Source organism: Podarcis cretensis (assembly GCF_951804945.1).
Source record: "Podarcis cretensis genome assembly, chromosome: 9".
NCBI classification, from domain to species: Eukaryota; Metazoa; Chordata; class Lepidosauria; order Squamata; family Lacertidae; genus Podarcis; species Podarcis cretensis.
The window spans coordinates 50,446,912-50,471,585 of NC_137178.1; the positions used below are offsets into that span (position 1 = coordinate 50,446,912).

Genomic DNA, 24,674 nt, shown 5'->3' on the forward strand with positions numbered 1-24,674 from the left:
CAACAAAGATTAAAAATACATCAAAATGTCACATACGAAAAACTTCCCTGAACAGGGCTGCCTTCAGATGTCTTCTAAATGTCAGGTAGTTGTTTATCTCTTTGACATCTGATGGGAGGGCGTTCCACAGGGTAGGCACCACTACTGAGAAGGCCCTCTGCCTGGTTCCCTGTAACTTCACTTCTCGCAGGGAGGGAACTAGACCTCAGCGTCTGGGCAGAACGATGGGGGTGGAGACGCTCCATCAGGTATACTGGGCCGAGGCCGTTTAGGCCGTTTAGGGCTTTAGAGGTCAGTGCTTCCGGGTTGGCGCCTCCGGCAATGAACTCCTCTGATCGGGAGGAATTTGCATCATGGAAATCTGGGTCTGGCCGCCACGGCGAAGGTGGAGACCCACTAAAAATCACAGGCGGGTGAAGCCTGTGAACGTGGGATTCGGCTGGCACCTTTTGCGCCTCCCCTACTTGCGGGGAGACCCAGTTTCGGGGATCTGGAGCGACGTGGGGTGAGTGGCGTGGTGCTTCGAATTGATTGCTTTTTTCACGGAGTGAAGCCGCATTGCTGTTGCCCGAGAGCGCTGACTTTTTCCTGTGGACACTTTGATTCTAAACAACTACCCGTGAGTAGAACGGAAAATTGGATTCTTAAACATCTTAATTTGGCACCAAAACGGGGAGGCTCTAAACAGGAATTCCGCCTTCCCCTTTTGTAAATAGATTGAAGCAAAGGGCTTGTAAGCTAAAGTCTTGGAAAGTCCTCTGTAAAGGATTAAACTTCCATCAGCTATAATCATTAAACCCCCCTTGGAAGCAGGAGAAGAGGGGGGGGGAAATTTGGATCGCGTAAGCCTGCAGGAGAGAGGGAAGAAAGCTAAATTACCACCGCTCTGAACCTGGAAACGGGCTGCTAGCAAGACCGATGTTTTGGGAAAGTCCATTGTTGTTGACAGCTAGTTAAATAAGAGAAATACATTGTTTCTATTGTCTTCTTCTGCGTTTAAAAAGGAGTAAAAGTAACTGAAAATTGAAACTAATTTTATTGCTTGAACTGTACTTAAAAGGATTGATACAAATAGAAATTGTTTCCCTCTAGAGGGAGCCTTTGAAGCTATTACAGGAGTTGAGCTGGGGGGATTTCCAGCTGCGAGATCAAAATCGTGAAAACCAGGGATTGACCTTGGATTGGTTAAGAATGTTGACAGAAGAAGCCTTAGTGACTGCATTTTGTAAGATAAGTGATTCATTGGAACAGCTCCACAAGAAGATGGACATGATGACTATTAAAATTGATAATTTGGGTCAAAAAGTGACTAATTTTGGACAAAAAGTGAATATCTATACAGAAACTATTCAGGAATCGACACAGGAATCTATTTTGATATGGCAAACTGTGGAGAACGTGAGGGAGAAAGTTGTCGTTGTTGAACCTAAAGTAATACAAGTGGAGAGGGGGAGAGCCCCAGTTTTACAGAGGCAATCTGAAGACTATAAGTTTTTGCCTTGTATGAGTGAATTTAGAGGTCAGCACCAACACTTTGAATTGTGCTTGGAAATGTACTGGGAGCCAATGTAGGTATTAGTGTGGTGTATATGCCATTTTGCCACTATGGTAGCCTCACAACAACCCTGTTAAGATACGCAGGGCTGGGAGACGGCTACTGCACCAGTCACCCAGTGGATGGGGATATGAACCCACAGCCACTTGCCATAATCAAACACAGGGGTGCCCCAGCCTACCCACTTCATAGAATCATAGAATTGTAAAGTTAGAAGGGACCCAAGGCTCTTCTAGTCCAACCCGTCCCCCACCCCCCAATACAGGAATCTCAACATTCATGGCAAATGGCCATTTCATAAGCATCCAGCATCAATACCAGCTTTTCATGATGGTACATAGATTGCATGGCTTCTACTCCTGGCATCTGCTGGCATGCAAATAGAAAACAGAACTATTTTCAATTATTATTATTATGAACTAATACAATTAATTTTAGACAAGCTGAAGCTTCTATTAGAAATACCGCATAAGTCAGCTCATTCCCACAGTTAACCTTATACCTAAATACTCTTGCATACTAATTGTTGTTTTTCTAGTTCATTTTGTCAGCCTGAAATTAATTAAAAGATGGCACTGCTTATCATTGAGCTTTTATTTACACACACCAAATAATGTGCAATAAAATTAATGTCTGCTGTTTTTGAGACCTTGCTGGGATGTATTTTTAGTTTCCCTGCCTCTGATTGATTTGCAGCTGTTATATATAGGCCTTTTACTACCTTAGCTAAATCATTGCAAAGTGGCACAGCAGCTGTAAGTCTCCAAAGCAGCCAAACTACAATTATCAGGCCTGTATCAAGAGTTGTGAGAACTACGGCTTCTAAATGTATCATCAGTAACATTCACCAAATCAAAGTGGGACAGGAGTGGCCTTTCTCTTCACAAATCTGCCTACCATCTTCACCCAGGTCCATACCTACCAGGCCAGCATCCTCTGAGACATATGATGTACCCATAAGAAGTTGCTCTCTCTACACTTTTCATTTATTTTTTTCTGGAAAGCAGAATTTGTAACTACCCTGGTGCCCCACATACAACTTTATCAGGAAATACAAGCAATGCATAATGGTGCAGGAAGGAGGAAAACTATATAAATGTAAGGAACGAAGGTGGATTCAATGTTCAATTCATGGTCAATCTGCATGTGAGCAGGACTGACAACCTGAACACTAGTAATAGCTATTGCTACCATCAGTGTTGTCATATAGCATTTTTGGCTGTGTTGGCCAAACAATTTAACTGATAACAATGTGAGTTGCTAGAGATAGACATTTATATTAATGGTCTTCAGGCCAGGTAGAGATTATGATGACCTAAGGTTGAATTATAGTATTAACCCAGAGACAAGTTTGAGAAAGAGCAGCTGACTGACTTGTTGCTGTGGCCATGGAATGAAGAAGTCAGCAGGCCAGGATGGCCCAGTACAGACCCTCCAAGTGTCTTTATTTTCCAGGGATGTCCCTGATTTAGAGAAACTGTCCTGGTTTCTGATTTGATCCCAGAATGTCCCACTTTTCCAAAGGATGTCCTTATTTTCACTGGAGAAATGTTGGAGTGGATGGAGTTATCCGACCCACCAGCCATCTGGAGGCAATCCTTTATAGGGAAGTTTTTTAATGTTAAATGTTTTATTATGTTTTTATATATGTTGGAAGCCGCCCAGAGTAGCTGGGGCAACACAGTAAGATGTGTGGGGTATAAATATTAATATTAACATTATCATTGTGGAATGGGACATCCCTATTTTCATTGGAGAAATGTTGGAGGGTATGCCGGTATAACCCTCCTCAACATGATGTTTGCCTAACAGCGCAATTCCATGCATGCGTACTGACAAATAAGTCCTATTGATTTCAGTGGAGCTTACTCTTAAGTAAATGTAGATAGGATTCCACATTGTTGACATACATATTTAGGATTCTCCCCCCCCCCCGTACTATTATTTTAAATTTCTAAGCTACCCTTCATCCTAGGAACACAGGGCAGTTTACAATATAAAAACACAAAAATACATACCATGGTAACAAACAAAAATAATAACCCCCACCCACCTCCACAGTTTAAAAGGCCATAGATTGTTTACTTAGCCAAAGACATGGGTGAAAAGGAATGTTTTTGCCTAGAGTCTAAAGATACGTAATGAAGGTGCCAGATAAGCCTCCCTGGGGAGAGCATTCCACAAGCGGGGAGCCACCACAGAAAAGGCCCAATCTTGTGTGGCCATCCTCTGGACCTCTCACAGAGGAGGCACCTAAAGAATGACCTCAGATGATGATTGCAGTGCCTGGATCGGTTCATATAGGGAGAGGTGGTCCTTGAGGTCCTTGAGGTATTGCAGTCCAGAGCTGTTTAAGTAAGGTTACCAGATTTTTTTCAATGAATCCGGGGACACTTTTCAACTTCATACTAAATAGATGGATGACACTGAATACTGGGAGGATGTACTTCTTCACACAACCAGGATTAAAACTCAAGCTCAAATGTGGCTTATATCTTTAGTCTGTTAATAAGCAGAAAACATATGTTTGCGTGTTTAGATCCAGAGACTTCCCCCCTAAATAAACACACATTTGACTCAAATTTTAGTTTTGGCAGAATTTAGGCCACAACTTTATTGATTACAGAAAAGTGAGTGGTTGCATAGGCTCTGTTTCAACTAGCTCCCTGCACCCTGGCAGGTAGCACTGACCCAGGGCTCCAGCATAGGTCAGCCAAGTGTGAACACCAGAGGTAGGTGAAAAGCCCGGAAACATATTCTGTTCACCACCCAGATGCTCCCCTGGACTCAGGCATGGGCAGAACCCTCTCTTGGGGGTTGACCAAACCAAGTTGAGTCCCTGGATTCCTTTAATGGAATACCCTTCACATAGGGATGGTGAGACCATTCTCCCATCCCTATCACCTGAACCAGTGCTTACCTGAACCAGTGCTTATCTGCAACCTTACAAGTTGTGATGATTTGCTACGCAGCAGGCGAAACCCAAATGGCAACAGCCAGTCAGCCAAGTGGGGAAAATTCCAGCTATGCCCCTGTCCCAATGACAGACGACACACGATGGCATAGCAAGGTCAGTTGCAAAATGCCCTAAAAGTAGGGAGAAGTGGGCAGGTGTTCCGATGCATGAGCCAAAAGAGGAAGCTCTGGGTCATGTGCATATAAGTCCCTCGATCTGTTTAGACTGCACCCCATTGGCCAGATTAAACCCAGCAATGAGGGACCTACCAATTGGGTGTTGTGGCTGTCCAATAGACCCACCCACAACCAGGAGGTCAGTCTCCAGGTCTCACCACAACACGTGCCCTCTTTTAGGGAGGACACGATCTCTGGAACATTTTCACATGAATTCAAATCAACTGTGTAGTTTATAATAAATAAAGCACCTGATGTGCAAAGATGAATTTTAGCTTAGCGGTGTTAGAAGTGGTACTGTGATATCAGAAGGTAGGCCTGGTCCATCACTTAAGCTCAGCTTATATTGTTGATTTGACACCTATCTAAATTTAGCATTAGACAAAACCCTGAACCCCACTGGTACTGCCTCATCGAAACCTCCACATCCATTCCACTATTTTGCCTCAGTCCTGGACGTCCTTTACTATGTAACAAATATGTGAGGGCTTATTTTCAGATTTTTCTCCTTTGCAACTTGTAATGTATTGATTTATGCTTAAGGACTGTGTTGTTCTTAAACAAGGAAACTCATTGCTTGTAATTGACCAGTGAGGCTTTTATTTCTGCTTGATTAAAAAAACTGGGCACTTGACAGCATGTGACTCTCTGCTAACAAACCTTGGTTTAAAACTTCTAGATGTTGGTTTAAAATGTAATTTACTTTGTGTATTTTCAAACCTGATTGGATCTCATTTCCATGTGCTTGCTAAATAGAGACAATTTGCAATGGCATTTCCCCCAGGGGATATCATGAAAGGAAAATGATAATATAACATTAATTGGATCTTTTTTAAAAAAAATTCTGCTTCTGTGAAATCATTCAGTGGTATGCCAGGTTCAGGAGAACATCACCATTCTGTCATTATCCAAATCTCCTAATTATCTGAACTTACTTTACATTCCTTGTGTAGAATCATGTAAATCCTCATTTGTACAAACTTCAATTTAAGAAACAACCACCTATTGCTATGTCAAGCCACTGAAACCAATAGAGTTGTTCTGAGTTGCAAAATATCAGTGCATTGTTTTAAGTAGAGAGAAAAAAATGTTTCTCACCCATAGCACATTAGCAGAAATAACATTTTCCTCCGCTGATACACTGTTCCTGTTCCCCCCAGATATTTTCTTAGTTTTACAAAAAAAGGTAGACGAGAGTCAATGCATAATTATCTAGTAGTGAGTTCTTTCTTATTCTTTTCTGTACCTCCTGCAATCTGGTGATTATGTGGCTCTTACATTTAGTTTTGTCAGCGTATTCTACGTGGACAAGGACAGAAAGCTAAAGAAAAGGAAAACAGAAAGGGAACAGAAGGAATTCAATAGGGAATGAACTGGTAATTACTTGTTCATAGAAAAGAACTTGAAATTTATCTGTCTCATTTGTTGTGATGGAGTTGCTATTGCAAAGGATTAGGAGGCCATTAAGAGACAGAATACCAAGCCAATTTTATGAACTCAGGCAAAAGGAGGAAAGAACGGCAGGCAAAGGCACTACAATGGTAGATAGGCCTGCAACAAAATGGATGAATTTGACTTAGAACCATGTAGCAGCAGTAACCAATTTATGTCTCTGCTTTATGTCTTGACACATCAGCTGTTACTCCAAACTACTGTTCACCTGCTTTAACTTAATCACTTTGAGGTTGTACTTGATAGAAGAGGATACAGTGACCTCATTTCCTCTACAGACTTTTCTGCTGCAATATAGCTTAATACATTTTTTTTTACCCCCACAAGTGAAATTTAGAAATTCTTACAGCTGCTTTTCTTATTAGGTGGACCCCTGTGTGGAGGCTACCAAAAAAAGCTGTAGCATGGCAGCCAACAGCTCTATGTGGCAGTCCTAACATGTAATTCCCATCCTCCTCCTAATATGCAACACAGCTTCCTTTCTAGATACTCTGCATTTCCCAGGGAATCTCCATTATTATGACATTATCTGCTACAAGGAATGTGTGGCAGTGGCCCAAATAATTTTCACATAATCCAGAAAATTTGCATGGGAAGGTACATTGATGACAATCTATATCTGACATCTGTATAAATCATTGATTCTGCCAGATTGAGAAAAGTACTATATTTTTCGCTCTATAGGACGCACTGGACCATAGGACGCACTGGACCATAGGAGGGTGAGAACAGGAAAATAAATTCTCCTCCTCTCTGCTCAGCGCCCCTTCAGCAAAGCGGCAGGAGAAACGGAGCCCCTTCCATTTCTCCTCCCACTTCGCTGAAGGGGCGCTGCGCAGAGAGGGAAAACTGTGCAGCACCTCTCCAGCGAAGCAAAGCCTGGAGAGCAAGAGGAATCGGTGTGCACCGACCCCTCTCACTCTCCAGGCTTCAGGCGGCTATCCGCAAGCCTTCAGAGCACAGCGAGAACTCCTGTTGCGCTCCGAAGACTTGCGGATAGCTGCCCGAAGCCCCCAGAGTGCAGCAGGAGTTCGCACTGCGCTCCAGGGGCTTCGGGCTTCAGGCGGCTATCCGCAAGCCTTGGGAGCGCAGCGGGAACTCCGGGGGCTTCAGGCGGCTTCAGCGAAAGCAACGCGAAGCCTCCAGAGCGTGGGGGGAGCTCTCCCTCTGCGCTTCAGAGGCTTCACGTTGCTATCGCTGAAGCCAAGGAGCCTGCATTCGTTCCATAGGACACCCACAAATTTCCCCTTAATTTTTGGAGGGGGAAAAGTGCATCCTATAGAGCGAATAATATGGTAATCCCAAGTGCCAAATTTCAAATTTAAACTTAAAAATTAAGAGTTTTAGCCAACAGTCATAGATATTAAAACACATTTCAGCAAAACAGATTTTTTAATCTTAAATCCAATTTCCAAAAATTTGAATCCAGGGAAAATTACTGGGAATGTACCTGTTCTTTTCGCTGCTACAGCTTGGTCTGATTCAGCCATCTCAAGTCTGAAGAGTTTTGTACTTGGTAAATATCTTCAGTTCACTGCAAGAAGGATCTGCAGATTGTCACACATCTCAGCACAATGAGAAATCTTTCCTTCAAATAAATAAAAATGATAAAACCAGGTCCCTCAAAGTGAAGTTAAACTCTTATCATAGAAAGTTCAGAGCATGTTTTAAGAAGAGGATTGTAGGAAACAACTTTTTCATTGAAGCTTCCACGAGAACATGCTGAGAAATATATCTGTCGCTACAAAGACTCTCCTCCTGCAAGAGAGCGGAGTGGTTGTGGTCGGGAGCCAGACTCCGCCTCAAGCAGGGGGCGTTAGCACCCTGCCTACCACTCACCTGGCTGGCGCCCACGCCCACGGGCAGGCACCCAACCAGGTGCCTGCAAGGGGGCGTGTTTAGCGGCCTAAATTGCTGCAGCACCAGCCTTCTGGCCTCACTTTTCGTCGTCCCGTCGCGAGTCATCAGCTAGGAGTCATCACAGTCATCACAGAGCCACGAGGTTTGGAGTCGGGGGGGGGGGTCTGTGTGTGTGGAGGCTGCCTGGTTCCTGGCTTGCCTTTTAACTTTAGGAGGCTTGCATGCGCTCATTGCTTTACTGCTTTTAAAAACCCAGGCATCCAGGTTTGCCTTGCTGTGTCCTCTTTTCCGTGTAAAAAACCTACATTTAACCTTCTATTTCCCCCCACTCCTGGTGCTTGATTTGTTTGTGCGGTCTAAGTGCGAATTACCTTTCTTAAGCTGCAGCTTGTTGCCTTGCCCAGCACATGCCCCCAGCGAGGTCTGAGTGTGAGTGTGGCTCCGTCTTTCTTTCTCCCTCGTCTCCTCACTTTCCTTCCCCTGCCTCTGCCTTGGTGGCTGTGCGTTTTATTTTAATTTTTGGCCAGGGTGCTTGTACGTTTTCCCCTCTATTGCCCTTGCCTGTCCGATTGCATGGCTGGTCTGGGTGACTGAGTGGGTTTGCCTTACATTTTAATTTGCTGGCCAGGGTGCTTGTGCGTTTCCCCCCCTCCACTGTCCTTGAGAGCCTGGATAGCTCAGTTGGTTAGAGGATGGTGCTGTAATGCCAAGGTTGCAAGTTCGATCCCTGTATGGGACAGCTGAATATTTCTGCATTGCTGGGTTAGGCATTGGAATAATGTGTTGTGGTGTGTCGAAGGGCTAGGTGTGGCCATCGCCTGCGCCTTCAATTTTGGGTATTCCGTTAAAGGAATCCGGCGGTCGTGTATTCTGTCCGATGCCTGCGTGACAGGAGGCCATGGCACGACTCTCGGTGACATCAGGGGAGAGCTTATAGTTGGATTAGCATCAACAGGCTCCACCTACTGGTGAATAAACCCCCCTGTTTTAGACTCACCCCTCTCTGAGGGGGTGGAGTCAGCTGACGTAATCCAATGCCTAAGCCAATACCTTTTCACTTGCTGTAATCAATAAAGTTGTGGCCTTTTCTTGCCCATTAACCTTATATCACGTGTCCTTGTGTTTTCATTCCACTACACGGGGATCAGGTCCTCGAACCACAACTCCCAACACTCAAAAGGTTGAAGGGCAAACTTGGTTAATCTTCCATTTTGGGACAATATAGTGAATGTAGTACAGTTTTTGGAGAGTGTAATAAAAAATAAAATAACTCTGCTTATTCTCAGTACACATGGCTTTTTGATCACGTACCTCCGCTATTGCATCTCTGCAAGCATAATTTAACTCTATGAAACAGGCAATTTCAATGGCACCTTAGACAAAATTACTGTGAGGAACACAGTGAGCAGCTCCCAGTGTTTTTCTATGTAAATGCAAAGCTGTTGCTAGGAAATTATAAATAATTATTGATTCACAAGCACTCATGGCATGCTTCTAATTGAATAATGTGCATTTGCTTTTGTAAACACTTGCTATATTTCATTATCTTTTTTATAATTATATTTTATTAATTTTCCATCAAAAGAAAATACAAATCACACCACATTACAACTTCTATAAATTTTTCCATTTTTGACTTCCTTCAGCCTCTTTGCCAGTCATCCGAATTAGATCTTCTTTAATTACACATTTCCAATTTTTGCTATTGCCTTTATGTCTACCCCCCCACTTCTATTTTCCCTTTTTACAATATTTCTTATGTTATTGCAAAGCTTCTTTAAATGCCACTAACGTTATTCCATTATCACTTATACACAATATGCTGTATTTCATTATCTATCCTTTTCATCAGAAAACTAGGGCTCTGCTTTCAGTTATGTGAGCAATACCACAGCCATTACCCCCCAAAATAAAATGGTGTCCGGGAGGTCAGCCAATTTACAGAGCAATGTGAGATGCACAAAAGTCCTATCTAAGCATTCCCATGCATTTTAACAATTGTTTGAATGTGACAGCAAAGTTGTGCATGCTGATCTCAATCCTGCATTGCAGTCTTACCAGCCCCCCCCCCCACCCACCAATCCATGCGTTGATAGGGCACATCTGTCAAAAAGAGCTGCCTCTTCATGCATAGGCTTCTGTGATATAGAACTCAATTTTTAAGCTCCTCCAACTTAATATAACAGCAAAGAGATCCAGTATGAAGTTGTAGTCATTTTTACGTGAGTACATGTGCACATACCTGTATGGATGTACTTACTTTTGATTTTCCACTTCAGGTACCAAATGTTCTTAAGGCTGCACTAGGTACTTTGATATAAAGTGTGAGAAGGTTCCTTTGATAAAGCAGAAATTTTGCATGGTGACTACATGAAGTTATTTCTATAGACTATGGGTCTATGAGCAACGGCTGATTTCACAATTGCTTCTGTCTGTTGTAGAAGAGTGGAGGTCGGGTTATAGCTGCAATCCTTTTTGCATGTTTGTTGCAGTTCTTGCATCTGCATCCAGTGCATATTTAACTCCATGTAAAGAAATGTTCTTCTGCACTGTGATTCATTACTAGAAAGCATCCCATTTTCCCTTTGAAAAAATCTCAGTTTAAGAGCTTACTGGACTGCTTTAGAATTATTCTTTCTCTAGATGTGTAAGTAGACAACAACGACTGACAACTTAATAAAAAGTAGCTACATTCTCTGGATTTGTTCTTCCCTAGGCTGAAGTTACTTGTAGGTCTGAGCCCTATGGGTTTAGGAAGATGAGCACAGTATGATGTGCATTTGGGACTTGCACATAGCCCTCCCGTTGCTGAGTATTTTCCTTTCACTTTTAGCATGTCCTGAAATACTAGCTGGGCTGCAACTATACATGTGGGGTGGATGGTTATTGTGCCATATAGTTTTGAATATTGCATTTTCTTTTCATCTAAGACAGCATTTCAATGTATTAAAAATATAGCAGCACAGAAAATGGATCAGACACTACTTAAGATAATGTTAAGAAAAATCATAATAATTATGGGTTTTGTTTTTTAAAATCAAAATATTACCAAAAGTAAAAAGTTGATGATAATTCCATTTTGTGTTGTCACTTGCATTTTTTGTTTAATCCATAGGGTTTGAAAACTGACAGTCTATCTCCAAGGTAGAAGCTCAAAATTTAAGAATGGCTTGGGAAGGAAACACATTAGTTAGGCAGGTATTTCCCTGTCCTTTCCTTTTGATTTAATCCAAACTGGATTCGACACCATTCGATATCAAGAATGACTTTTAAAATATATTACAGGCAGGGGAAAGCCTACATCTGTGGTGAAGGAGAAGAAAAGGAAAAGCACAAGGTCAACCACAGATTGGTGAGGAAGTAATAGCATAGAAAGGCAGAGCTGAGGGAGCAAATACTGCCTAGAAACAGTCTGCTTCCTATCTGCATCTCTTTCTTCTCAGACTGGTTACAGGTTTTCAGATAAAGAGCATGCTCATTTATTTTATATTTTATATACAACAATTCATAAAAATCACAAAGTAATTAACAAGTTATGATATAAAATGCGTAGTCACAACCAGTAAAAAGCAAAGTTATTAAAATCACTAAACAACTCATCAGATGTAAACACCAACATGATAATATATACTAGTAAACTGTTCAAAATATCAGATGAGGGGAGGGGGGCTTAAAACAAGATCAGCAGGACGTAGAGCGCCGGGTGGTGCATATTACGTAGCAGTGAACCTGCAGAACTGAAGATGCCTGACCCACCTCCAGAGATAAGCAGTTCCACAGATAAGCAGTCTGTGCAGATCACAAGAAATATGTGTAAGTAGGTGAGCAGTAGCATTCTGCACCAGTTGGAACTTGCAAACCATCAAGGGCAGCCCTATATAGAGCCTTGCAGTAACCTAGATGTGAGATCATCCAGATTATCTAGACAAGAGATAATCACTGTAGCAAGAATGGCCATAGCTGGCAAAACGGCCAAAGAAGGAAATTTCAGCAGTCCAACAGTCACTGGAACCTCCAATGACCTAAACTGTATCCAAGAGGACCTCCAAATTGTGCACCTGTTGCTTCCTAGAGATTGTAATTGTGTCCAGAACAGGCCACTTCCTCACTCCCCAAACACAGGAACCACTCCTCCACAGAACCTCCATCTAGTCATTTTATTGGTCCTCATCCAATTCGTTACTGCCTTACCTGATTCAGGTGGGATGGAGAGATAGAGCTGGGGCTCATCTCATTCCAGATACCTAAGTGACCTATCCCAGTGGCACTATATAGATAGTGCCAAGCACAGAGGACATAATGGAAAGCAGGATCACAAATCAGTGGAGCAAATGTCTTCAAGTGCTACTTTCTAGAAGTAGTAACGAGTTACATACCACCTGTCATTGTAAAATGCATCCCAGGGTGGTTCACAATACTAATAATAGCATAAATTCTATTAATATGGGCACATCTGTCCATTTCCAGTCTACAACATTTTGTATGTGTTCTTCCTTAAATCTGTTCCGTCCCTTTTACAAATTAATCTGTAAGTAATCTGTAACAAACAACCCCAAATATGCACTTAGAAGCTGAATGCACATAGAAGTCCTCTTTAGCAGTCATGCTGAATGTGAAGGTTTGGTATAGATCCAGTGTAGGGACACTGGGGATACAGCTTTTATGCATGCCCCCACTCTCCTTTTCATTCAAATACCTGAACAGGACTTTTAACATCTATATGAAGCCACTGGGAGAGATGATTGGGGGGGTTGGACTGGGTGTTCATCAGTATGCGAATGATACTCAGCTCTACCTCTCTTTTAAATCAGAACCAGTGAAGGCGGTGGTCCTGTGTGAGTGTCTGGAGGCAGTTGGAGAATTGATGGCAGCTAACAGATTGAGGTTGAATCCTGACAAGACAGAAATACTGTTTTGGGGGGACAGGGGTGGGTGGGGGTGGAGGACTCCCTGGTCCTGAATGGGGTAGCTGTGCTCCTAAAGTAATTTTGGACTCACAGCTGTCCATGGAGAGACGCAGGTCAATTCTGTGTCCAGATCAGCTGTCTACCATCTGAGTACGCATCTGGTACGCATGCTGAGACCCTACCTGCCTGCGGACTGTCTCACCAGAGTGGTGCATGCTCTAGTTATTTCCCTCTTGGACTACTGCAATGCGCTCTACCTGGGGCTATTTTTGAAGGTGTCCCAGAAACTACAACTAATCCAGAATGTAGCAGCTAGACTGGTGACTGGGAGTGGCCACCAAGACCACATAACACTTGGTCCTGAAAGACCTACATTGGCTCCCAGTACATTTCCAGGCACAATTCAAAGTGTTGGCGCTGACCTTTAAAGCCCTAAACAGCCTTGGCCCAGTATACAGTGGAACCTCTGCTTACCACCATTATCCATTTCGGCGCCCTGTCCTTTAGGCAAAACAGCTTGCTGGTAGACGCGCTGTTGTGTGCATGTGCAGACGGCGGCAGCCTTTACCGCACGTGCGCAAATTGCAGCAAACCCGGTATTTACTTCCGGGTTTGCTGCAGTCGCGACTTGGATTGGGCCCAAGTAGAGGTGGTCATAAGTAGAGGTTCTACTGTACCTGAAGGAGCGTTTCCACCCCCATCGTTCAGCCCGGACACTGAGGTCCAGTGTCAAGGGCCTTCTGGCAGTTCCCTCCCTGCGATGTGAAGTTAGGAACTAGGCAGAGGGCCTTCTCGGTAGTGGTACCCACTCTGTGGAACACCCTTCCATCAGATGTCAAGGAAATAAACAACTATCTGACTTTTAGAAGACATCTGAAGGCAGCCCTGTTCAGGGAAGTTTTTAATGTTTGATGTTTTAATGTATTTTTAATCTTTTGTTGGAAGCCGCCCAGAGCAGCTAGGGAAACCCAGCCAGATGGGCAGGGTATAAATAAAAATTATTATTATTATTATTATTATTATTATTATTATTATTATTATTATTAATTTCTTAAGAATGCCCATTGTCAAGGCTAGAATTCTTCTTGCCCTGTAGCTTTCAGGAGTGGTGAGTTGATGGCTGCTGTTTCATTTTAATAAAGATGGGCAATCAATGATTCAATATTCTACATGCAATCTGAAGTAGAATCAGAGCAACTTTATCAACAACCTCACCTGTTGTTTATGTGAACAAGGCTTTAGACTTAAGTTGAATTTCTGCCTGGCAAGTCCATAATGAATTTTGAAGCCTTAGACAAATCCACCTGCTTCAAAGGCAGTCATAGAGACTTAAGTATATTTAGCTTCTACATCCTGATCATATGCCTTACAAATATGATATGCTTTCCTCCACCCCTTACAGGCTTACAAATGTCAGTCACTTATTATAGCTACCACATGCCTAATGCTATTGAAGAACCCTTGGTCTCTGTTATAAAGCACACAATAGGTTATTAAAATCAAGGCATTATTACTTTAAAAGAAATAGGATTACCTGTCACTTGTACACATAATAATTTTATCTTGATTACACTAGAGCATATAAACACAGACTTCCCTCTGGGGGTAGTGCTGGTGTTCATAATCAGATATGTTATTATATTGAATTATATTTTCACATTGACAACTCAACAGTTAGCTGTCTCTCTGTGTCTTTCATTTCAAACCACCAGTTCTCAAGAAGTAATTATAATTCTCACTGGGTTAAAACATGACATTTACTACTCAATAGAACAGGAGGTGTGATGGAGAGGTTTTTAAGAATAATGTAAATCATTTTCATATGCATGTTAAAAAAGGAAATAACAATTCACAGCAGAATCCTGTGTGTGCCTACTCAGAAGCAAGCCTCAAAGACTTTAGTGGAACTTACTCTTTGGTAAGTGTGTACAGGATTGCAGCCTCGGTTTTTTAAGTGTTCTGTTTTAAAAAGAACTAGTAGATATGTAAATTAATAAAGTTACTAGGTTTGTTATGTTCAATAGAGTAGGATTCTTGATTTATGAGAGAATAATAGCCCCAGTGATTAAAAATAAATAAACATAGGGTATGATACAGCCAATCTTAAAATCTTTTAAAATCCTTTGCAGCAAACATTAATTATATAAGTAAACATCATTCTAAGAATGTATTTCTCAGCGCATGATGTAGGGATGACAGGATTTCCATTACAGTATTCTATTCTTTTGTACTTTCTCTGGTTCACTCTGCCCCAGAGTTCCACTTCTGACTTCTGATTTAATTAAAAGAATTGTAAAATTATTTCTGTAATTGGAAGATTTGCATCTTGCTGCAGCTTTCAGTTTCTTCAATTCATTTTCATCCTTATTGCCCCTGCACTTGTATGCACTGATAAAACATCACAAACAAAAAGCAAGCTTGATGTGACTGTATGTCTGATTGTAAAATGCTAGACTGAATTAATCTTTAGACAGTTGTATGTACAATCAGATCAAGTTTGTTTCTTGTGTGCAATGTTTATCAGGGCAAGCAATTGTAAAACAAGACTCCAGGGTATCCTCTGTATTTAGTGGCATCATTAGCGCTGGGCTGTGTGGCACAGGACTGGGGCTCTGAAACTCCACACAACACACACACACACACACCCTACCCTGCAGCCACCAAATAACTGCACCATAGCTGTTATTTTAAAAGAACAGGCATGCTGCTACTGAACAAAGCTTCAGACAAAATAGAAAAACAAGTTAGAGAATCACATGGTGTTCTAAATTAAGTGACAATGGAAAACCCCAAGCTGTCAAGTAGCAACATTTTCTCTTGTCCCACTGCTTTCCCCTGAGAAAACCCACTCTTTATTGCTCAGTCAGAGCTAATGGCAATTCAGGTTTGTCTGCAATGAGGCACAGTGGAGTCTGCAGTGTCTTAGAAATATGGTTTATTCACACATATTTACACCTGAGTTTTATGGAGAGAGCGTTCACAGCCTCTACATCCCAAGAGGGGCTTGTCCTTCCCAGCAGTGCAGCAATGGATTCAAAGGCATCCTAAGTGCCATCCCCATGTCTCTCTGTAAAAGGCGCATTCAGTTGCTGCCCCACATTGGGGGTGCCAGTCACGCGCATGTGATGTCACGTGCATTGCAACAAGGCCCAATGCGTCACACGGGTCATGTCACACAGCGCATTGAGGCCTGATGGGGCCCATCATGCACTCTGAAAGGCCCATTGGGCCTTCCCACAACTGCTGCCCACAACTGCAATAAGTCCTGCTGGGCCTTGACACACCATGACGTCACACACGTGATGCGTTGGCTCAGCCAACCAGGCCACCACAGTGAAAATGTTGTGGTTGCCTCAGCACCCACAGCCCTGCATAGATGGTGCCTGTGCTCTGTAACGGCCTGATCCAGCTAGCATATCTGCTGCTCACATGGAGTTCTGCCCACTTCCTGCTCCTTCTTCCCAGAATCCCCTGCTCCCCAAACCTCTGTTGTAAAATGATATCTCTTCCTGCTGTGACATCATGCCTCTCCTGTTACCCGGGCTACCTCTTCCTCTGAACTTTTCTATTGTCTTCTGCTAACTAACAGACTGATTGCGGCAAGCACAATGCCTGCATGGTCAATTGTTCTGAATGGCCCAGTACCTAGTTCTCCTTCTGTTCTTAATGGCATTGCTATCAGTGATCTCTGGAACTGGAGAACTGGTTCAGCTCCTATTTTTCATTGGCTTGGCACCTTCCCTTTAAACTTCAGAAATCAGCTAAATTCTACTCCTTTACTAAATTTAGGATTATGGGGAGTCTGCCCCTTCCAACAAATTCACATACAGTCACACCTTGTCTCCTGAACACCTCTGTTTTGGAACTTTCTGGCTCCTGAACGCCGAAAACCGAAAAATAAATTTTCTGGTTTTCAAACATTTTTCAGAAGCCGAACAATCGATGTGGCTTCCGCTTGAGGGCAGGAAGCTCCTGCAGCCAATCAGAAGCCGCACCTCGGTTCTCAGACATTTCAGAAGCCAAACAGGCTTCCAGAACAGATTACGTTCAACAACCAAGGTTTGACTGTATACACAATGTTCACTATATACTAGTGGGGTGCATTGCCTTTGTGTGTACCGCATATAATGAGGTGAACTGAGGTGATTGGGGTTGGTCTCTCATGCTCCCAGGTTGGATCATGCCATTAACAAGGCTTGATAAGACTGATCAGAGAGTTTCAGCCAGTTTTTTCCAAGAGAGAGAAAAACTAAAGCGACTGGGGAAAGGGCCAGAGCTTCAGAGGGCAAGGGTGTATAAGGAAGGAGGTTAAAATAAGAATTGCTTTCTTAGCTTGTATGTAGGTTGTTCTTAAGTAGGGGGTTACACACACACACACAAACTCACACACTGTTGTCAAGAAGCCACAGCTAGGAAATGAAACAATTCTGCTGGTATGCCCATGCATGCAAATAATATCTCTGTATCAAGGCCAATAAGCCTTTTTATTATTAATCTTAAACATAAAAATAGATACAGTATAAGGTGATGGCTATTGCCTACCTTTGGGATTCATGTACACATGGAGGAAGAAGACAGATACCAAGGTCTGTCCATACCCCAAAAAATATAATTGGTGGTAATATATAGCTAGAAATACAGGAAAATAAGGCATAAGCCTACACTAGTCTCCTTGTATTATTAAAGCATTGCCCCGAGCAAATAAAATAGATTTGGACATTAACCAAGGAGGTACTCTTTCAAAAGTACTGTGGTGTAGTTCCTTCTATTCCAGATAATTACATGTGAGAGACAGGCAATCTTGAAATTCTCTACTCTTATGATCTGATTTTTCTTAAAGAAGAAAAATATCCACTTGATTCCACCAGGTTGAGCAGAGAGACAGTATTATTCATATGTAATGCTGCAGATGCCGACATAATTTTTTTTTTTTTTAAAACATGAATTTAAACTCTGTAGTAAATGCAGGTTAAGCTCAAATTACTACCGAACTGGAACAACCTACTTCAAAAATTCAGCTTGAGAAATACGACTTCCTCCATGTTTAATTCACTTTGGGCATAATGTCTACCCGCTGGAAGTAGAAGCTTACCTGAAGCTGTAATGTTTTGCTCTATTTCTGCAAATATACATAAAGCAGTGAATAAGATGATATATATTTGAGGTCTTCATGATGGAAACCCATTCTAGTTTCTGACCAAGTTACGCTAAGGAACATCAAAAAGGCTAACCAACCCTGATGTACAAGAACGTTTTGACACTTCCATCTATAAAATTCAACCTCAAACCAGCATATAATGTTCTGTAATAATTTTAGGACACACGTCCTCATTTCAGAGGTTTGTTCAACTGCACTTCTGAATCCTGCCTTCACTGTATTGCTTACTGTCTGATATTCCACTCTTTAGAGGCAGTGTGTGATACTCTGTAGCTTTAAAATTTGGTAATTGGGTATAAAATAACAGGAAATAAAAGTGCTGAGACTGTTTACCAATACTGATACTTACATCCCAAAGAAAATCCAGCTGGCTTTCTCAGATGCACAGCTATTATTCTCTAAAGTGAAACAAGGCAAACAACTGGCTGTGTACACACCTGACTTCACCCATATAAACTTGCAAAATGATTTAGAAGAATGCATTGGAACAGCAGGCTTATTTGAATTTGTGGCCTTTGCAATTTCCTTTCCATGGGTCACTGTCTCAAAGAATTACACTCTCACCCTTCCCTATGGTTGGTTTTTACTAGACACTGAAATGTGCAATAAGCACACTGTGGTTGCCGCTCTTAACTTAATTGGCAGTCATTCAAGTTCAATTAGATCTAAAAGGAGGCCTTTCATCTTGCTGCACCGCTACCTGTAAAAGTATAAATTATTTTATGTTTTTCAGACAATGGCTGTACTCATCCACTTTAAATAGCACTATTTCTACACCTCTAGTCATAAAAGGAAAGAAAACCTTTCTGGAAGGAGGTTTACTCCTCAGTTTTATATTACTCTAGCAGTCAATATGAATTCTAGGTCATCCTTCACATAAGCAGCTCACTTTGGTCCATTGATAAAAGTCAACACTCTCCTCTGCCTAGCTGCTTTTCAAGGATCCATTAAAGGAAACAACTGCATGGATCCAGGGTTTCATATATATATATATATATATATATATATATATATATATATCTGAGGGTCTGTTTCCATTGGTCTTTTAGCAAAGCTATTAAATCTTCTTCATCATCATCATAATCATCCAGGGATGTTGTGGCATAGATGGTGTACATCAGGGCAGGAGGGAAATCAAAACTTTCCAGGAATAACTGGAAACTCACAGCACACACACCTTTAATTTAAGTCAGGGCAGTGGCGTAGCAAGGTCAGGTGGTACCCAGTGAGGAAAATTTCTTGTCAACCTCCCACCACATTGAAATCTAGTTGGACTCCCAAGAAACTGCGATCTACTCACAGTATAAAAAGACTGCCTATGATCTACCCATTGTCATTGCCAGGAGTTGTTGAGCTTCTTTTGGGATTCCAGGGTTTGGGTCCCTCCACCCTCTGTTTCTTTGCTTGCCTTTCTCCTTTACGTCCTCTCCCTGCGTGCGTGCCTGCATGTCTCCTCCAGCAGCCCAGGAGCGTGGGACTGCACAGCTCCACCCCTTCCCCAGATGGATTGTGGTAGGCTGAAGTCATGGGCAGGTGGCGTGCCAAATGTCCACACCCCCCCAGAGATGACACCCAGGGCAGTCCGCCCCCACCTTGTTCCGCCCCCGAGTCAGAGGTCAGTGATCTTTTTCTTCATGAGGCCTGCATTATCTTGTGGATAACCACATGCCAGCTATGAGCAGGGTCAAAGTCACATGCATGTGCCATTCACACACATCCATCCACGGACACAAGAATACATCCATATTCTCCACCCTCAAATTTGCCAGGATTGTGCTTCCTTGGTAGGCTTCCCTTCCACAGTGCATGTCACAGATTCAGCCTCCCCTCTCCTTAGCTGATTGGCAGAAACTGTTGAGGAACAGGAGGAATGTGAGGCTGTGAAAGGCCAACAAAGAGAAGCCAGCAGGCTGTATCCGACCTGCATGATTTAAATCAGTGGTGCCCCTGAACCTAATGTTTTATTTTAAACAAAAAGGTTAATCTTCACATGCAATTGTTTTGCAGTGTTAACTCATAAATGTAAATGAGGCTAGTAATAGCAACAGGAATATATAGATATATTGTACTTTTCTGTTATAACAAAGGACAGACTCTGCCTGTGAGAGCTTAGCAGGGAAAGGATAGAGGACTCTATTCCTCTTTTCTTCCAATGAGCCTGCCATATAAGGGTCATTTCTTGATGCACATTCTTCCCTTTGCAATTCCAGCAGAAGGAACTGTACTAGGATATGCATTCCTTGAGGTGGCAAACAGAACTTTGAAAAGGGAGTTATAAGTCCATGAGCCCTGACTTCTTGCTGATCCATCATTTCTCTCAATGGACCATACATGATCATGACTACAATGAGATAAAATGATTGTTCATCAGGCAACAATGCCAGAGGTTCTGTCTTCCTTCTACTTCTAAAGTAAGTAACTATTATTAGAGGTTCTGGGGTGGATTCAACTAACCTGGTGCACTTGTGGAAGCCAGTGTGAGGACTACTACTGGTGCAACAGGGCTTTTCCCTCTCCTCCCCTTGAGCTCTCTTACACCTCCCCCAAATCCACTCTGGAGGGTTAAGATAAGCATGCAGGGGAAGAAGGGAGATCATTCCTTCTGTCAACATAAATGCTTATGCTGCTGAAGTGATCATCATAGCACAACACTGACTTCCAGCCAACAATGAATTCAAAAACTATGCAACCAATTAATACCAAACACATTGTCCAAATGTGTGTGCAAGTGCACACCTGTTAGATAAAACACATTCTCCAGAGAATCACATGATGCATCTTTTTTTCCACTTAACCTGTTAGTTTTCTGTATACAGTGATATTTTATTATGGGAACATTCAAAGTTCTCACATTTGAAGATGAACCCAAGCAAAACCTCATCCTACGATTTTCTTTTTAAAAAATCATCTTTTATTAAGAGTTTTCAACATATAATACAATAAAAAGCAAACCAATCTAATTAATATAAATAGGAAAGAAGCAACAATAAGCAAAGGAAGAAAATAAAGAAGAAGAAGAGAGAAAGAAGAGAAAATAAACACAAGGCCCTCTATCACAATTATGTCTTAATCCATATCCCACACATGTGATTCTCCTGATCATTTATTTCAGCACTCAATCCCTCTCTCACACAGAGAGAGTAGCCAGAATGTGTCATTCTATAAATAGCTGTATAATTTCAAATCTGTTTTCATTTCTTTATTTGATAAAAACAAACATAATGAGGTTTATAGAAAAACAGTGGAAATGTAAGGCTGAAACCCATGGCTCTCATCCAGAGGGTGATACACACAGTGGGGTCCCACAGGAAAGCCAAGAATTGCAATGGCAAGTTGACCATAGCAAGGCCCAGCTATGCTTGTGGCATTTATTCATTCATTCATAGCCATGATTTCTCTTTCTTTCTCTCTCTCCCACTTCCCCTACCAGACTTCACGGGCATTTCCTCAGCCTATATGCAATCACGGCATATCCTTTCTTTTTATGAAAACCACATACACAAATTCCTCTTTAAATATTGATTCTTAAAGCAATGGCTGCTATCCAGGAAAGTTCTTTAGGTGTGCCAAAGGGTTTACACACATCTTTCAACATTTCTTTGGAAGCTCCGTTGGTTTAAAACATACTGTAATGTTGTATAGCTGGGGGAAGAAAGATAAAAGGGCAGATGGATGCATAGAATTAGTCACATTCTCTTTGGTTTGCAACCATTTCAGGGTCTTATTTTTTCCTTGCCTATACCATCATTTATACTAAATATAAGAAGGCACAGAAAGAATACAGAAGCTGCTCTCTTTAGAAACATGATGAGATAAAAGATTACTGCAGAATTTAAAGTAAGGTTGTTCAATTGACTATTTTAAAAAGGGATCCATTTCCCAAAATTTAGGAATCAAGCCCATTATTTTGCATGGCTTCTATTTAATTGACTTTAATTACCCATTCACATCAACAAGGACAAACAGACCTTGCATTTCAAATGAATCGCTGTGAGTAATACAAAATGCTGGTGTGAAGGCTTCAAATGCTTTATATGGCGTAAGTACAGAAACAATAGCTCAAAGTTGTCAGTGCTGAATAGCTTCAGTGAAAGCAGAAGGCATTACGCTTTATCTATCTCATGCAAGAAACAATGGGATGTAAAGTGTCTTTCAAACATATCAGAGGAAATAGAAATCTTGGAACTCTGCAATCAGCTCACCATGGGGAAAAGTATTATACAAGCCTCTGAGATACATTATTACCACTGAACCAGTTAGCTCCCTGCTAGGAAGAAGTCCTTGCAAGAGATCCAAAGAGGCAGGAAAAGTGCCCTCTTGCAACCATAAAAATTATATTGACAGTCTCACTTTGCTTCTTCAAGGTTCAACTACTGAAATTGTGTAATCGCTCAAGAAAGTTAAGCTTTAAAAAACGAGTTCTGTATTTTGTGATGGAGAAAGCCGTCATCTAAGTCCAGCATTCACAATTTTAAAAGAAGTAAAGATAAAGAAGCATGTGTATGGGCAGTGGTAGATGTAATTAGAATCAGAGAATCATCCCTGTGTCCTCAAACAACAACAATTCTTCCATTCAGAGTAGATTTGGATTCCTGCCATATTTCTGGGTATATTCCAACAGTGCAGGTTGCTTTACATCCATTTTGACCAGAGCAAACAAAAAACCCCGAAAAAGAACATAGGAAACAGACTTATGCCATGCTAAACCATTTGTTCATCTGGACTGGCATTGTCTACTGTGCTGGACTGCAGTTCTCCAGGCAGTGCAGCATATCACCTGCTATTGAACCCTTTTAACTGAAGATGCCAGGGAGTCTGCATTCAAAGCATGTGCTCTACCATTGAGCTGTGGTGCCCCCTACCCCCCCCCAAAAAAAAGGCATGTAACATTTCATTTCTTACTTTAATGTTTTGTAATGTTTTGATGTACCTATTTCTTCAAAAGGACTAAAGGTGGCTAATGAACAAATAATAAAGATAGAATAAAACAAGTGATGTCTGGAAAAAGAAAGTATGCACTTAATTGAATGAATTAACAATACCCAACCTGTTTAATAAATTCCAGCGACAGACAAATAAGAGAACTGAGCCTGCAAAATTAGGCAATTAACATTATTGTTGGCACCTGTCTGTCTCGAGAGACAATGGAGTGCACCTCCAGAGGTGAAGTCAAACCGCTGTGCAAATCTGGGCAGTGTTTATGAAGGTCCTGGGCTGCCCAGACAACAAGGCAAGCCACCTCTCGGCCTCACTGATGTGGTCCAAAGGAAAGCAATACATTTGGCACTACAGTGGTGCCTCGCAAGACGAAAAGAATCCGTTCCGTGAGTCTCTTCATCTTGCGGTTTTTTCGTCTTGCGAAGCAACCCTATTAGCAGATTAGCGGATTAGCGCTATTAGCGGCTTGGCGGCAAAGCGGCTATTAGCGGCAAAGCGGCAAAGCGGCTATTAGCGGCTTAGCAGTTTAGAAAAAGGGGGGGAAGCGAAAAAAATCACAAGACTCACAAGACGTTTTCGTCTTGCGAAGCAAGCCCATAGAGAAATTCGTCTTGCGAAGCGCCTCGAAAAACGTAAAACCCTTTCGTCTAGCGGGTTTTTCGTCTTGCGAGGCATTCGTCTTGCGGGGCACCACTGTAGTTTGGTGCCAGATCCACTCCAATATTTTGTCATAATTTTCAAACTAAATTTTCAAACTTCCAGTGTAGTATGGAGGTCCAGGGCTGCCCACTTGACAAGACCCCAAAGGAAAGCAGAGCAATACATTTGGCACCAGCTTGGCTGCAGGAGTTGCCGGAAGGAGGTGTACAAGATGCCATCCAATCATCTTAGAGACTCCACTCCAGGTTTGTGTAGGATTTACTCCTTAGCCCTTTCTTCTCCCAGAGATATCCTGAAAGGCAGCAGAGGTTTAGGATCAGAGTTTTCCTTCTCCTAGATGGGCTCCCTCCCCAGACACCATCTGCCCCACACTTCCCTCTACAGCATGTACAGTAGCCACCTTCTTGACCACTATTGGTCTCATTTGCTCAATCCACCAGAGCCTGTCTTCTGTAGCAGGGGAAGTCCCTAACTCACCATGGGTTTCAGACCCATCCACTACCCTCACCTGGTTTAGCCAACCAGTTGAAGCCAATTCCCGGGGTGTGGCTGCTGTCGCATGTTGACAGCTTCTAGGAGCCACAGGTGAGAGCTGAGAGCAGGGTGGGGTCCAAAGGTGAGCAAACTACCCCAGAAGGAGCATGACATGTCCCCCACTAGGTCCCTCCCCTAACACCCCATACACCGTACAATTAATCATAGCTCTTTTAAAAAAACTAAAAAATAATTGCCAATAGGTACCTGAAGCAGCATAGTGACGAGGTCTGATGGCCCTTACTCGACAAGGCATTCCATAGGGTAGGTGCCACAACAGAAAAGAACCTAGCCCTAGTTGACACAAGTCTCACCTCCCAAGGGTGAGAGGTTTGGGGGAGCTTCTTGGAATATAGAATTTTGGCCTGCAGGATTAAAAGGATGAGCCACAGCCCAGCAAGGAAAATCTGCATATAGAAGCTGCTTCCACAAGCAGATTCCCCTGCTGTTTTTATAACATGTGTTTCAATCAAATGCC

At 42.2% G+C, this 24,674-nt stretch overlaps 1 long non-coding RNA gene across 1 annotated transcript in view; it reads right to left on the reverse strand.

The window, feature by feature from the left end:
- Window positions 1-5,934: 5,934 nt before the first annotated feature.
- LOC307224574 overlaps window positions 5,935-24,674 on the reverse strand; it is a 44,926-nt gene continuing 26,186 nt past the window's right edge. The window contains exons 2-3 of the long non-coding RNA XR_013842677.1: window positions 7,590-7,727; window positions 5,935-6,008 (exon numbers count right to left, since the gene is read on the reverse strand). This is a non-coding gene — a long non-coding RNA (uncharacterized lncRNA). The remainder of the gene's footprint in view (window positions 6,009-7,589; window positions 7,728-24,674) is intronic.